This window comes from Octopus bimaculoides, chromosome 18, assembly GCF_046866305.1.
Source record: "Octopus bimaculoides isolate indiv1 chromosome 18, ASM4686630v1, whole genome shotgun sequence".
NCBI lineage: Eukaryota > Metazoa > Mollusca > Cephalopoda > Octopoda > Octopodidae > Octopus > Octopus bimaculoides.
Genome location: NC_142945.1, coordinates 8,457,789 through 8,473,694, shown reverse-complemented (window position 1 = coordinate 8,473,694; position 15,906 = coordinate 8,457,789). Strand labels below are relative to the sequence as shown.

General features: G+C 33.0%; 1 long non-coding RNA gene across 1 annotated transcript; it reads right to left on the bottom strand.

Annotated features, from left to right (window-relative positions):
- Nucleotides 1-4,838: 4,838 nt before the first annotated feature.
- Nucleotides 4,839-7,786, bottom strand: LOC128249958 (uncharacterized). Its single transcript, XR_008266103.2, has 2 exons — nucleotides 7,261-7,786; nucleotides 4,839-5,875 (listed from the first exon to the last, which is right to left on the bottom strand). It is a non-coding gene; the product is annotated as an uncharacterized LOC128249958 (long non-coding RNA).
- Between the last annotated feature and the right edge of the window lie 8,120 nt (nucleotides 7,787-15,906).

Sequence of the window (15,906 nt, the reverse complement as noted above, 5' to 3'; positions counted from 1 at the left end):
CTTGATGCATTTGAGACTGTTACCAAGGACCCGACAATAATTGGTACTATCTTCACCTTCTTCATTTTCCATACCGTGGCTATTTCGTACTTAAAAGGGTTGTATATATCTATCTTTTCGCCTTCCCTCTTGACTATTCGTGCCTCAGAATGGCATGCAACGTCAGCCATATAGCATGTATGGTGCACCTTGTCCACCAGCACTAGGTCCGGTCTGTTATACTCTAGCCCCTGATCTGTTTGGATTGGGAAATCCCAGAGGATTTTGCAAGTCTCTGACACTGTCACTCCCTACGGTTTGTGCTCATAGTACGTCTGGCTTTTATCGATCCCCCAATTTTCGTACCGTTTCCGATGTAGCACTTCCTCTACATGATCGTACCACTACAACATGTATCGGTTTTGGGCAAGTCCATATTCGTTTCATATAGGCAATGGTTTCATCGACTCTATCGCAAATGCGACACAGCGGAGACATTTACTCATTCCTCAGGTTGACCCTCCAGTTCGTGGCCAGAGCTTCGAGCTGCGCTGCCAGTAATATTGCACCAGGTCCGTTTTTTTAGTGTTCCTTTCATCAGCCATTCCCAGCTATTTTTTCCAGCAACTTCTGTTGTAACTGCATGGAAATGATTATGTAGTCCCTTTTTTAATTCATCATTTATAAATTTATTAATTTATTTTTATACTTGGGGATGGTCATCTTTTATCAATTACACAAACGCACTATTTATTTTATATTCACTATAGATTATTTATTTATTATTTATTTGTCATAGATTTTTCGTCACACATACCACGAATTTTCAATAACATTCTGTACCATGTGTCTCCTCTAATCTTCCCTATTACATTTTGTCTTGAGAAAGACAAAATCACTGAAGGTGTCACAGGATGTGAGACGAAAGAAGCATGACAAATAAACTAAAAATAATACAAAAAAAAGACTAAAGTGAAGATCAAGTAAATAGTGCGTGTGATTAATTGGCAAAAAATGAACATTCCCAAGTATAACAATATCTATTTCAACACAAGATTTCACATCAAAAATTTTACAAAACTTATTTATTTATTTGTTATTATTGTTGTTGTTGTTGTTGTTGTCGTCGTCGTCGTTGTTGTTGTTGTTGTTGTTGTTATTATTATTATTATTATTATTATTATTATTATTATTATCATTATTATTATTATTATTATTATTTATCATCATTATTATTTATCATTATTATTTATTATTATTATTATTATTATTACTATTATTATTATCATTCTAATCTAATACATTAACAATTGAATTAAGAGCCAATCCTTTAGCTTAATCCCTGTCTCTAACTCTTCTCTCACCCATCCATCACAGCAATTTGAAAGCTATCACTCTATTGATCTTATACAAATTACCGATAAACCACGTAATTCACATTAATTTTATATATTTATCAGAATCTACAAGTTTTATCAAAAGAATAATAGACATATTCCTTTCCTTTCACGAAATATTAACTATTCAATATTTGACCTTATTTACCTAATTCAATTCTCTTTTTCGTTCTCCATTTCCCGCATTTCTTGCTTATTTCTCGTTTCTATCAAACTTTTAAAATTTCACTTTCCTCTAACACACTTCGTTTCTCCTTTCATTCTCATTCTTTTCTCAGTTCAAAGAGTAAAAAATAACAATAATAATAATAATAATAATATGCACGTACCAATGGAGTTGGAATATGACAAGCACAAGACAAAGCTTAGTTAGATAATACTCAATACCACTCTTCTTCTCCTTCTTGTACTTTTCGCCCTCCTCCTCCTCCTTCTTCTTCTTCTTCTTCTTCTTCTTCTTCTTCTTCTTCTTCTTCTTCTTCTTCTTCTTCTTCTTCTTCTTCTTCTTCTTCTTCTTCTTCTTCTTCTTCTTCTTCCCCATTTGTTAGTGAAGCAGGTGAGGAAAATGCAGACACAGAAACGCAAACACATCACATTTATATTCACACACACACACGCACACACACACACACACACACACACACACACACACACACACACACACACATAATTGCGTGTGAATATGTGTGCTTGTATAGGACGGGTTCCAGAGTTTCCCTTGAGGATATTCACTCACAAGAAGACTTCGGTCAGGCGGAGGGCTATTATAGAATATATTTGCTCAAGGTGGTGTCCAGTAGGACTGGACCAGTGGACCAGACAACGCATTGTTACCAAGCGAGCTTCTTAGCTACGCCACCATTTTCAGTTGGCAAAATATATATTTGCTGTAATCATAAACATTCACATCACTAAATCATTAATATCTTTCAGAAAAATACGCTTCATTCACACTAATTGAAGACGACTGGCAAATATCAGTCTACCACTAGTTAGCGTCTATTCAGTTGTTCTAGTGTATGGCTATGTTAAATATATATAATATAATGGTGCCGGGTAGCATAAAGATGAAAACGTTGAATTCGTAGAATGTGAACCAAAAAGCTTGCTGTAATAAGTGAATTTACTGTGATCAAATCCTTCCATAGTCTAATTTAACGATCATATTTCGTGACCTGGTTCTTATATATCGGTCGTTGTTCATTATTCTATATATTTGCGCCTATTTTAGTAAATAGCATTATTGCTGTTATTGCGAAACACGATAAAAAGTGTGAACGTTTATTGTGCTGAAAGGCTGGTGAATATGTGTTGATTTATTTTTACGCCAGTACGTTTTCTGAGCGTTTGCCCTGTTCAGTTTGCATGCAGCCATCGATCTATCCATACATCAGTCCCGTAATCCCTCTACCCATCCATACATCCGTTCATCTATCCACCCATGCATTGAGACATAAATATGTACATACATATGTATGCATACATTTGGTTATCTGTACACTCACACACACACACACACACACACACACACACACACGCACACACACACAAACACACTTCTACCACTCTTTATTGCATGCCATCAATTGAATATATAATGTCTAATTTGTTTCCTAGTTTCCATGCAAAAGTTGTTTACCAAACTCCTATGTTACAATTAAAACTCCATCTTTAATGTAGCGTGTTAGCACTACAATTTATTTCTATCTCTATGTGTATACATACGTACATCTGTTTATTTTTCGCACTTATTTTTCTGCTTAAATAGGCCTATTTTTTTCTTAATTGGAAGAAATTACACGTCTTCGATAACATTATATGTTTGACGTTAGTCAACAAATATTTGTATGAGTACATATATCTTTTTTTCTTGCATGGAATTCTCGCTTACGGAACAAATTGGGTGGTAGCAATGGTTTCTGCTTTATTTTTTTGACCATTATTTACTAATTCTGGAAAAAAAAGCAGAGAAATCTAAATAAATAAATAAAACATACTGAAAGTAACCAAATTATCCTTACATTTTCTCACCAATATAAACGATATTTTTTCTTCGTTTCGCAAACAATCACTGCATATACGTTATTGTTGCTTTGCTTTTTATTATCGTTTTGTTTCATACCGTAGTTATCTTCGTTGTTGGTTTTGTTGTTGCTGTTGTTAATGATAAAGTGTTGTGTTGGCGATACTTCAGTTGATGGCGATATTAGCACCACTGTGCAAGTGAAGATAATGACGATGCTGGGACATGCAAATAAATGATATTGTTATTATTAACAAAGATGTCGACGACGAGGCCGACGCCGACGCCGACGAGGGCGATAATGATGACGGCGGCGATGAAGATGACGACAAAGACGAGAAAGACGACGGCGACGGTAATGATAGTGGTAATGATGATGATGGTGGTGGTGGTGGTGTTGGTTGTGGTGAAAATAAGGATGACGAATAAAAGGATGATGATAAATTTGACGATGATGATGAACCGAAAAAAGGATGAGAAGAAGGTAGTTATGTAGAAGGTCCTGGCGGTGGCGTTGTTAATGTTTAAGATCTTGAGAACGATAGCTAAGATTTTGATGGCGGCGTGTTGTGACGAAGAAGGCAGATGTTCCACCTGTGAGAATATCATCTTATTTATCGACTACTTTCCGTTAGAAAGATCAAATGTTGAGATACAGGTGAGGTTCTGCTGTGAGTTACAGAAGATTGAGTGACAATTTAAGGGGTTCACAGTTGCCTCGTGATGTTTATGCTGAGAGGGGCTGATAAAACGATATTGAAGATGTCTATTACGATGATGAATGTGATGATGGAGATGATGATGATGATGATGATGGTAACGATGATTATCATCGTCATGAATATGATGATCATGATGATCATGATAATGTAGATAATCATCGTCATCATCACGGACCATGTTGCTGCTGATGATTGAGATTTTGATGTGAATGATGATACGAAGGAGGACGCAAGGGAAAGGAAATGCTGGCAATAAGATGGTGATGGTGATGATGATGATGATAATAATGATGATGATGATGATGATGATAATGATGATGATGGTGATGATAACGATGTTAACGATGCTACTGCTACTGCTTATGCCGTTGATGGAGATGTTATTGTTATTTTTGGTGATGTTGATGATGATAAGAAGGAGGTTGAAAATGAAAAAGAGGCAGGTGATGTATATGTTGATGCTGGAAAACATAAACATATGCATCACGTTATACGCCAATGAAACTGGGAAACCTGTCATGAACCAGGTATGGCTCGATAAGTAGCAAATAGCAACAATAGCAACAGTAAGTGATACAAGGGTTACATAGTTGCTATTTCCAGCAAAGCAAATGACTGTGTAGATGCTTCCTCTTCCGGCAGACATGGTTAAAGTTCTATCAGGTTGTCCCATAAGTTCTGTCCGAATTTTGAATAAAGAACACAAGTGACCAAATGTTATATTTAATTGAGATTTAATCAGCAATGTACTCTCCCTGATTATCTATGACTTCTTTCCATCTATTTAAAAGCTTTTTAATCCCATCAATGTAAAACTTTTTTCGTTTCAAAGTGAAAAACCCTGAAATGTCAGTTTCGACCTCCTCCTTGCTTGCGAAAGTTATGTTCCCCAAATGTTTTTTTTTTTTCCCAACCAAGCTCTTTGATCTTCTGTGATGTGATCTTTGCAGTGTGGGGTCACGCATTGTCCGGATGAAACATCACTCCTTTTCGGTTCACTAAAGCAGGTCTTTTTTTTCTTTAAAGCATGGTTCAAACGCTCTAATTACTGACAGTAGACTTGAGCATTGATTGTTACATTAAGTGGTAATAATTAAAAGTGAATGACTCCTTTGCAATCCCACCAGATAGAGAGAAAAACATTTTTTCAATGAATTTCCCTTCTCGGTTGTGGTTGAGATTTTTCCTTTTTTCCCTTGTACAAAACCACTGTTTACGACGTTTAACATTTTGATAGAGGATCCATTTTTCGTCACCATTAACAAGTCTATCCAAAAAAGGTTGAAATGTGTTCGCGAAAATCGAGAGAAGAGCAGATATCAACTCGGGATTTTCAGTTGCTTTCGGAAAATTCACGAGGCACACATTTTCCAAGTTTAGGAAGCTTCCGAAGTTATTGAAGATGACAATAAACTGTTGTATGGTTTCAAGTAAGTTTTATTGCCAATTCTTCAACTGATAATGCAGGATTTTCTTCACGTAATGCCTCAAGGAACTTATCCTCAAACTCAACTGGACGTCTTGTTCGATCTTCATTTGCAATGTTGAAATCTCCACGTCTGAATTTTGCAAACCATCTTCTGCAAGTTCTTTCATTCAAGCTTTCTTTCCCATAAACTGAGTGTATGTTTCGAGTCGCTTCGGCTGCAGGGTTTCCTTTTTTTGTATTCATAAAGCATAATATGCCTCAAATGCTCTTTGGATATTTCCATGTTAAAAAGGGTTTTAATCAAAGAAATTTTAATTCTATTGTTCTGTAAAATAACATTTAATTAGTTTAAATGTACACAAATGATTAAAAATAATTTTTAATTCCATTAGACGTTTTAAATTACTATTAAATTTCATTCAATTTAAAAAAAAGGTAAAATCGAACAGAACTTATGAGATGACCTGTCTGTCTGTCTGTCTCTCTCTCTCTCTCTCTCTCTCTCTCTCTCTATCTATCTATTTATAAATATGAATACGTGTACGTATATATATACAAGTATATGCATGTATTCATAAGTACATACACATAAATACACACACACATATATATTTATGTATATATATATATATATATATATATATATATATATATATATATATATATATATATATATATATATATATATATATATATATATATATATATATATATATATATAAAAGATAATAAGATATATGAGAGTTGTTTGGAACGTCATAATTTTAGAAAGCTCTGTATATGAATTTGGAAATGAAACAGAATTGTGGAATTAATGACGTTCTAAGAAGAATTTAATTCCTTATTTCGTCCGTGAGAAGACATATAAACATATGAACATATAATGCTATTTAGCCTGAGCTTATTATTATTTCTTTAACACTCGCTCCTTCTCGCTCCCTCTCTAAAGCCACGGGTGCATAGAAACTTATCAACGTAAAGCTCAGAAGGTACACAGAGTGTGATAAACAACATATGAACACATATACATTGCTCATAATTATCTATAGATATCATCAACAATAGAAGGTCTCACTTTCTCTCTCTCTTTCTGTCTGTCTGTCTGTCTGTCTGTCTGTCTGTCTCTCTCTCTCTCTCTATCTATCTATCTATTTATAAATATGAATACGTGTACGTATATATATACAAGTATATGCATGTATTCATAAGTACATACACATAAATACACGCACACACATATATATTTATGTATATATATATATATATATATATATATATATATATATATATATATATATATATATATATAAGATAATAAGAGTGAAAAAACTACAGGCTTGTGTTACATGGTTAAAGTGTTACATGGTTAAAGTATATATTTAAATTATGTCAGAAAAATGTTAGAAAAATGTTAGAAAATCTTTTTCGTATATAAACATTGTATTTTGAGAAATAACCGGTTTCGTGTTGTCTTTTCAAACTTCTCTACTTCATATATATGTATGTATGTATTTATACATACATAAATATATATGTATCTATATATATCTATATCTATCTATATATATAAATGTATGTGTGTAAGTGTGTGTGTGTGTGTGTGTGTATTTATATATATATATATGAATATTCACTAAGACATACAGATACACACACAGACACAGACACAAACACAAACTCAGACACATAATTATAGAACTTTCCTCCTACCTTCTGCGATTGTTATATACAATGAATTCTCTATTGCAAGATCTAAATAAATTTCTGTCAGATTAGAGCAATTTTTGCCTATAAAAATACGGAAATAAAACAACCACAAAATAATCGCAAAGCTATCTGAATTATAAAAGAATATATATCTGGTAACGTAAATCTCAAAATTACTTATTTATCATATGAATTTGTTCTTAAATTATTATATTTCAAGAGATACATTTCTGTTATTTGTTATGTTCTTCAATTTTCTGTTGACAGAGGATTTCAATCCACGTATTACTACCTATGTATGTTGTTTACTTTGTTTTTTGATATATATATTTTTAATATTCCACTTCGAAGTTGTAGCATGTATAAAACAGTTTTCACTTAGTTCAAATTCGAGGTATTTAAAGAAAAGGCATCGTCATCCTGCCATTAAAAAGGCTAAAAAGAAAACAAAAGAAAAAAAAGAAAAAAAATGGGATAGAATATGTCAATATTATTATCCTTGAAAAATATTTTACTAATCTGAAGTAAAAATTTCAGATTACACACACACACACACACACACACACACACATACACACACACACATACACACACACATACACACACACACACACGCACACACACACACACACATACACATACACACACATAAGCGAGCGCACACACACATTACGCGAGCGCGTGCACACACATACATACAAAGACACACACGCATTAATATGTATATATATATATATATATATATATATATATATATATATATATACATACATATGTATATGTATATATATGTATGTATATGTATATCTATCTACCTACCTACCTACGTACCTACATTCATACATACACACACACACACATATAAGTATATATATATATATATACAATGCAAAAAAATGGAAATTAAGTGTAATAATTGCCTTATGACGTATAATAAACATACAACTAAGCACCACGTAAGTATTGTCTCGACAAAACAATTCCTGTCATGTATTTAAAGAAATCATGTTTTAAAGAAAATCATGTTTCCACGGAATGACGTTTTAAAGAAATGATGTTCTATTATCAACAATTATTCTAATCAAAATAACCAAACAGAAAAAGAAGTAGTTTTAATTTAATGATGGAAATAATTATTGTCTTTATAATTCTGTTCTACCTAATACTTGTTTGTAACGGTAATTTTATTTTAAGTCAGTAAAAAGCAAATCGTCGTCTTCTGTACATTATTCAATATACTTTGGTCTTATGCAACGGCCCATGGTTTACGTAATTGAGACATTCTATGTACAGTATTTGATAGCATATAAGACACAATATATTTTCTCCAATGCCACCCCCTGTTCTAAATTTAGGCCAATATTACATGGTTTAACGCACTAAAACTTGTTTTCCCGAGTAAGCGCTGCCAAAATTGGGCTCCGTCTATGCCTGTACATCTTTTATGCATCGAATACCTTATTTTCATACGGACAGATTTTCAGACAAACACAGGCGTGTTTCAATTAACTTTTCCATACCTATTTTCACAAGGGAGTCTGAACTAAGTACAAACAATTTGGAATTAGTTTGCTTTGGTTTCGTTAGATGAGAATTCTTTTTTGATGGATCAATAATGTTAGCTATTTGTGAAAAAGAAATAATGCCATTGATTTAAATAAAGCATGTATTTCATATAAGTGAGCTCAGTATCCGACCGCTCTATATTTTATTAAACCACAACGAACGAAACACCTTGATCAGTCTCCGAAGCTAGAATGAAAATATAAGGAAAATTAAGAAAAAATGCTTTTATTATTTTTATATGGATGTATTTTGCTTTTTCATTAAAAAAATAGATGTATGAGGTTGACAACCAAACCGAATTCTGAGGTTACCTTGTGTGATATTTAGCTTCAGAAGGCAGCGAGCAGGCAGAAACATCAGCTTGCCAGGAGAAATGCTTAGCGGTATTTCGTCCGTCTTTACGTTCTGAGAACAAATTCCGGCGAGGTAGACTTTCTCTTTCATCCTTTCGGAGTTGATAAATTAAATACCATTTGCGTATTGGAGTTGATCTAATCGACTGCCTCCGCTCCACAACCAAAACAATTTCGGGCCTTATGCCTAGAATAGAAAAGATATTTAGTTTCAGATATCTTAATATTACTTTCCCAATAACTTTCCATCGAAGCGGGGAGCGTGCACTGCAGCCAAATGCGTAACGGCATTTTACCAACTTATCACCCGAATTCGAACGCTAACGAGGCCAACTTTGCCTTCTTTCTTTCAGGGTCCATGAAATAATGTACCAGTGAAATAAGCATTAGGATCGATGAAACCGTCAAATATACACCACTCAAAATTGCTGGACGTGTGCAAAATTCGAAACAAAACTTTTATCTTCACATATTTCCAAAATATCTGCGTAATTATTTAATTCTGAAGTAGTACTTAAAATTATTCAACTGCATGTGACTTGTCTAGCGACAATTTAAGATGTTCAATATCATTACTTATCTAAAATTCATATAAATAAATCAGTGTAAAATTTACTCTATTATAAATAAATACGAAATGGTCCATTTTCGATGAACTACAAAAGATGTCATACACGCAAATAAAATGGCTGCATTTCATATTTATCTGCTATTTATAATTCTTTCGATTTTCAATGAGAATCATCAGTCAGTAAAATGCATCCAAATTTATGATAACTATTATAATCAATGTAAATATAACATCAAAACTAATTCTCTGTCTTTGATGCTGATTTACCCGGTGATGCACTCTGGTGAACAACATGAGACATATCCCTTATATATGTCTATGAATATCAATTAGACATATTTTATTCTCATAACGCCTGTTGTCTGGCATGAAATGCATAAAGTATTCATGATTGTAATCATTAGAAAATCCAACACATTCATTCAACATACGCAGGCCATTAACCATATATTAAATATGATCAAAGTGTTATTTCGAATGTTAAACTGTTAGAAATACGAAATTATTCTCAAATTTGTTCCAAATGTGCTTCGTTGATTTTAAAACCATTTCTATTTCCAGAAATCACATTGGGGATTTTTGTTTGATAATGGTAGATATGAGGATTCGTTGTAGATTAGAGTTCTTTTATATCGGTTTTGATATTAATTAAAATTATATTGCGATAATATATTCATAAAGCACAGTTAGATTGTATTTACTGATAAGGCAAGAGAAATTGCTAAAATCTCTGAAAACAGGGATCATTCTACGAGCTGGAAGTGGCAGAAAGTCTACCTGAAATCATACTCTACCGCGTTTTAGAAGGAAAGCCACGTGATAATCGAATCGAATGTGGAATATATCAGCTAGAAAGAAAGGTTTGTCATTAATTCTGATAGCTCAATCAAGCACCAACAAACGCTACGTGAGATAAACAAGGAACAAGAAGAACCACAGGAGTAGTAACAACGGCGACGACAAAACCGACAACTGCAACAACAACAATAACAATAATAATGATTTTGAATTTTGGCACAAGGCCACGTATTTCGGGGGAGCGTGTACGTCAATTGCATTGGCCCCAGTGCTAAACTGTTACCTATTGTATCGACCCTGAAAGGGTGAAAAACTAATTGGACATCGATGGTATTTGAACTCAGAACGTGAAGATGGACGAAATTTCGTTCAGCATTTCGCCTGGCGTGCTAACCATTCAGCCAGTTCATCGCTATAATAATAATAATAATAATAATAATAATAATAATAATAATAATAATAATAATAATAATAATAATAATAATAATAATAATAATAATAATAATTATTATTATTATTATTATTATTATTATTATTATTATTATTATTATTACGTTTTTCCTGCAGCTGCAACAACAACAGCAGTAGTAGTAGTAGTAGTAGTAGTAATAATACTAATAATAATAATAATAATAATAATAATTATTATTATTATTATTATTATTATTATTATTATTATTATTATTATTATTACTATTACTACTACTACTACTGTTGCTATTGCAGCTGCAGGAAAAACGTTAATACTAGAGAGTATATTTATGGTTTAAAAACCATCGTTTTCCTATATTAGATTTTGACTGATTATATATCCGTATCCATAGGTTGATCTGTGAAAATTTATGCCAATCGCATAATCGACTTTCATTTAAAGAGACAGCCTACACATGGATCTCGGGTGGCTAGATATAAACAGCCACATAAAAAAAAAAACATACACCTTCACTTCTTAAAAATAGATATCCGCTTTCCGATACAATATGACTAAACAAATATAGATGCGTTAACGTCTTCATGTATTTCACTATATGCTTACTAGAGTAGGTTCTGTTTATGACTAATGTGTTACAACTGGAATATGCATATATATATATATATATATATATATATATATATATATATATATATATATATATATATATATATATATATATATATATATATATATATATATATATATATATATATATATGTATATATATACATACAAGGGTATATGTGTGTGTGTGTGTGTGTGTGTGTGTGTGTGTGTGTGTGTGACTGTTGCTTTCAATTTTGAAAGCAATTTTACCACTATCAAACATAGTAAATACTGTATATTATTCTAATTTTAGTTATACAGTCAAGCTGGTAGAATTGTTAACACGCTAGACAAATTGCGTAGCGATAGATCGCCCGTCTTTAGGTTCAGGGTTCAATTTGGTTTTCCATCATTTAGAGGTTTATGAAATACGTAACACTTCAACACTGGAATCGATTAGCCCTGTCTCCGAATGTTTCTGATTTTGTTTTTGTTTTAGAAAGGATTTGCTATGAAACTGATCTTTATGAATGACACGAATATATAACTATTTCATTAAATTAATTTATTTTACAATTTTTTAACAACCAAATGTGTGAATACCGAATGGTTAAGTTATTACATACTAAAGCAAGATAACAATTGTCGGTATCATGACAATGTCACTGAACGCTGTTCATCACGAAGACACATAAATATGATGTGGCTCAGCATCGTTACCAGAAAATTATCACAAGAAAAGAATAATTAAACAATACAAGGGAATATATCAATTTGTATAGAAAAGAAAGTTAGTTAGATATTTTACAAAGTAGAAGAAATTATTTCTGCTGTTAGGATAAATATACATTTAACGTTTCGACCAGGCGTCATCGTCGCTCAGAGACCGACTCAGTATAACCAGTTCGGAGGCACTGCGGGTGTATCATAAATGTGGAAATAACTGCAATACATTATAGAAAGAAAACAAGAAGACTTCATGAGCCTGCAGGGAAGAGTATCTGACATTAATTGATTTACCAGCAGCTAGAAATTAACTCCCAATTCCCAGTGGAATTCAAATATATATATATATATATATATATATATATATATATATATATATATATATATATATATATATATATATATATATATATACATATACACACATCTATATGTGTGTATGTGTGTTTGTGTGTACGCTTTCAAGCAATAGTGGGGGAGCGACCATAAAGATAAAGAGAATCATATACAGAAACTCGCGCGCGCACACACATACACACACACACACACACACACACACACACACACACACACACACATATATATATATATATATATATAAAACGGGCCTTTTTTCAGTTTCCTTCTAATTAATCCACTCGCAAGGATTTGTTTCACTTTGAACTATAGTAGAAGATTCTTGCCCAAAGTTCCACGCACTGACAGCGAACCGGGAACCATGTACTTGAGAACCAACTTTCTTACCACGATTTTATTAGCTATAACTTTTTCTCGAACACCTGTTAATGTTGTTCATTTTTTCAAAGATGGTTCTTAGTAGTGCACAACCGTGCTACAGACATTCAGTCGAGAATACATGATGGAAAGGTATAAAAAAGACTACGTAAATTAAATTGCTCTCTGCAGTTAATTCCTGGGTGATTATGATTACTCACTTTCACTAAGAAGAAGAAACAAACAAAAAAACTTTTAACTAATACATGCAAAGAAAAAAAAAAAGATATTCACCAGATATCAGCTTGTTTGCAAAAATGATATGACAGCAAACATTTCCAGACTAGGATATATCAGTTCCAGATACATTTTATGTAGGCGATGTGTTCTCATGAATGGTTGCTGAATAAATTTTTTTTCCCCAAGTGTGATGATTTGAAATAATTCGATTATCGGAACCAATATCTTGCTGCAATTTGTTGGACAATTGTTAACTGAAACTTCAATAAGTCTTCCTATGAGTTGCATATTTCATCCTCTTGTGTAGTCTAGTATTAGATTTCTATATTGACGTGCTCTGATTGAAGTGATGTAATGACGTGCTTTTTTTTTCAAGCATAAAGAATTGCTTTACTTCAACTATTGATGTATTTGTGATAATGCCTGTTATACATCCATTGTTACATTTTTATGAGCACAACGTAAGCTAGTCTCTCACTCACTGCGTTTTCAATACTCTACTGTTGAGGTTAATGTCTCCACGAACTTAGAATTTATACAAGCAAGTCATACACTATCATTATTATAAATTTCTCAGACATGAACCGTCAGTAACAAAGGGTCCGCGTTACTCTGGATTAAAGGATTTCTATCCCATTATTCAAACTTCGTGAGTTGCATATACTGCAATGGAAGATATTGGAACGCATCGATCTTAAAAGTTGGTGCATTTGTCTATATCTTTGTCTGTCTGCTATCTTTACCTCTCTCTCTCTCTCTCTCCCTCTCTCTCTTTACCTATCTATCTATCTGTCTATTTATCTATCCATCTGTTTGTTTCTTTTTCTCCCTCTCTCTCTCTATATATATATACATACATATACATATGCACATACATACAATCATGCGCACCCGCGTGCACATATGCACACGTAATCACACACACACATATATATATACATACATATATGTGTGTGTCCATGTGTGTGTGTATGTTCTCACGCGTGTGTGTATGTATGTATAAACATGTATGTATTTATGTATGTATGTATATCATAATTCCGATCGCCTAACACTCTTGACATAGTTTTTCCACAACCCACGAAATTCCATTGGTATTGGTAACAGCGCATTATTGAGACTTTTATTGTTTGATAGTTGATTAATGAGTGTATGAACGGGTCTTCCTCTACGGCATCCTCCGTAACTCCATCCGTAGGAGAAAGCTTATGTGTAACCCTGTTTCATATGACATACCTGACGTCATATTTTCAGCTATCAATGTAATCTACATGAACAGGGAAGCTCGAGCTTTTTCTCTTGCAGGCACTCAGTTTCTTGCATCATGGCGGCTGACCTTGAAGGCAACACATTGCCATCCTCTCTTTTCATAACCGAATTGAAATAGTAGCAAAACAGTGAAATTGTTTTGCTCCGTAGATATTAAAATATGCTAAACTGTTTGGAATGTCCTTGATTGTAAAGTTCCTGTATTCCTTAGAGGGAAACGGTTTCTTTATAATGATACAAAATATTCATTAATCAATTAAAGGAGTCGGTAGAAACGGCCGTAATGAACTGACACCTGTCCTTCAATTGCTAAGCACACACATATATTTATACAGTAATGCCTCGGTATACGAGTTAATTCGTTTCCCAAGAACGTTCGTAAAGCGAAAACTCGTAAAAATTCATAAATCCAGTGTTTCGTAAAGCGGATCCTCGTAACGTGAGACATGACTGTGCATATATGTGTGCGTGTGTGTGTGCATTTATAACCATGGTAACATATTTCATAGGCAAAGTACTTTATTTCATGCTTCTCTCGTCAAATTGCTTGTATACTTCTCTTTATTTCTTTCCTAGCCTAGTCATACCCTTAATTATATGCATGATCAATTATTGGAGCTCCGCAAATATCACTTTGTCTGTCGGAATTGCAAGGGCACCAAAGATATTTAACATGACATATGTTACTAAATCCGATAAATCATACTTGTTTGGAAGGAAGCATCAATACTTATTTTATGGTAAACTACGCCACAAAAGATTTAAAGAGCTTCAGGACGTAATTGTACCGTCGAGAGATAGCAACTAAAATATTCTTCTAAATACTGATTGTGGAAAAAATAATAAGACATTTTTTTTGACAATGTAGTCGTGGATAAATACTGCTAAATTGTACAACGTTGGTATAAAAATGTTCGAAAGGTACCTGCGCAAATAACTGCCGACAATTGCGGCAAAAAAATCCCACATTAAAATGCAACGTAAGATTTCACTTGCAATTCTAATTTATGCATAAAAAGTCGATCAATCTAGCTTACGAGATAAAATTATTGTATTTTGATGTTGTAAATATTTATTCATTATATATTTATGTTATAAGTACTTAGCGTTTATTTCTAACTTTCAAATTGTGACATCTGAGCGCATTAATTGATTTTTAGCAATCGATTCGAGTAAGCGCTTTGAATGTCCTTTCCGTTCGATCGATTAAGGGACAGATGTAACATCCTCTTGAGAAATTGATTCAGCTCTTAAAGAATATATTTCATATCACTCGATGGAATAGATGTGTTTTTGTTTTAAAATTTTACTGCCAAAGATATTGAATTTAGTACTGTTTATTACATTGTTGTTGGTAGTATTATTAAATGGCGGCAATGTGTCTGCGAGCT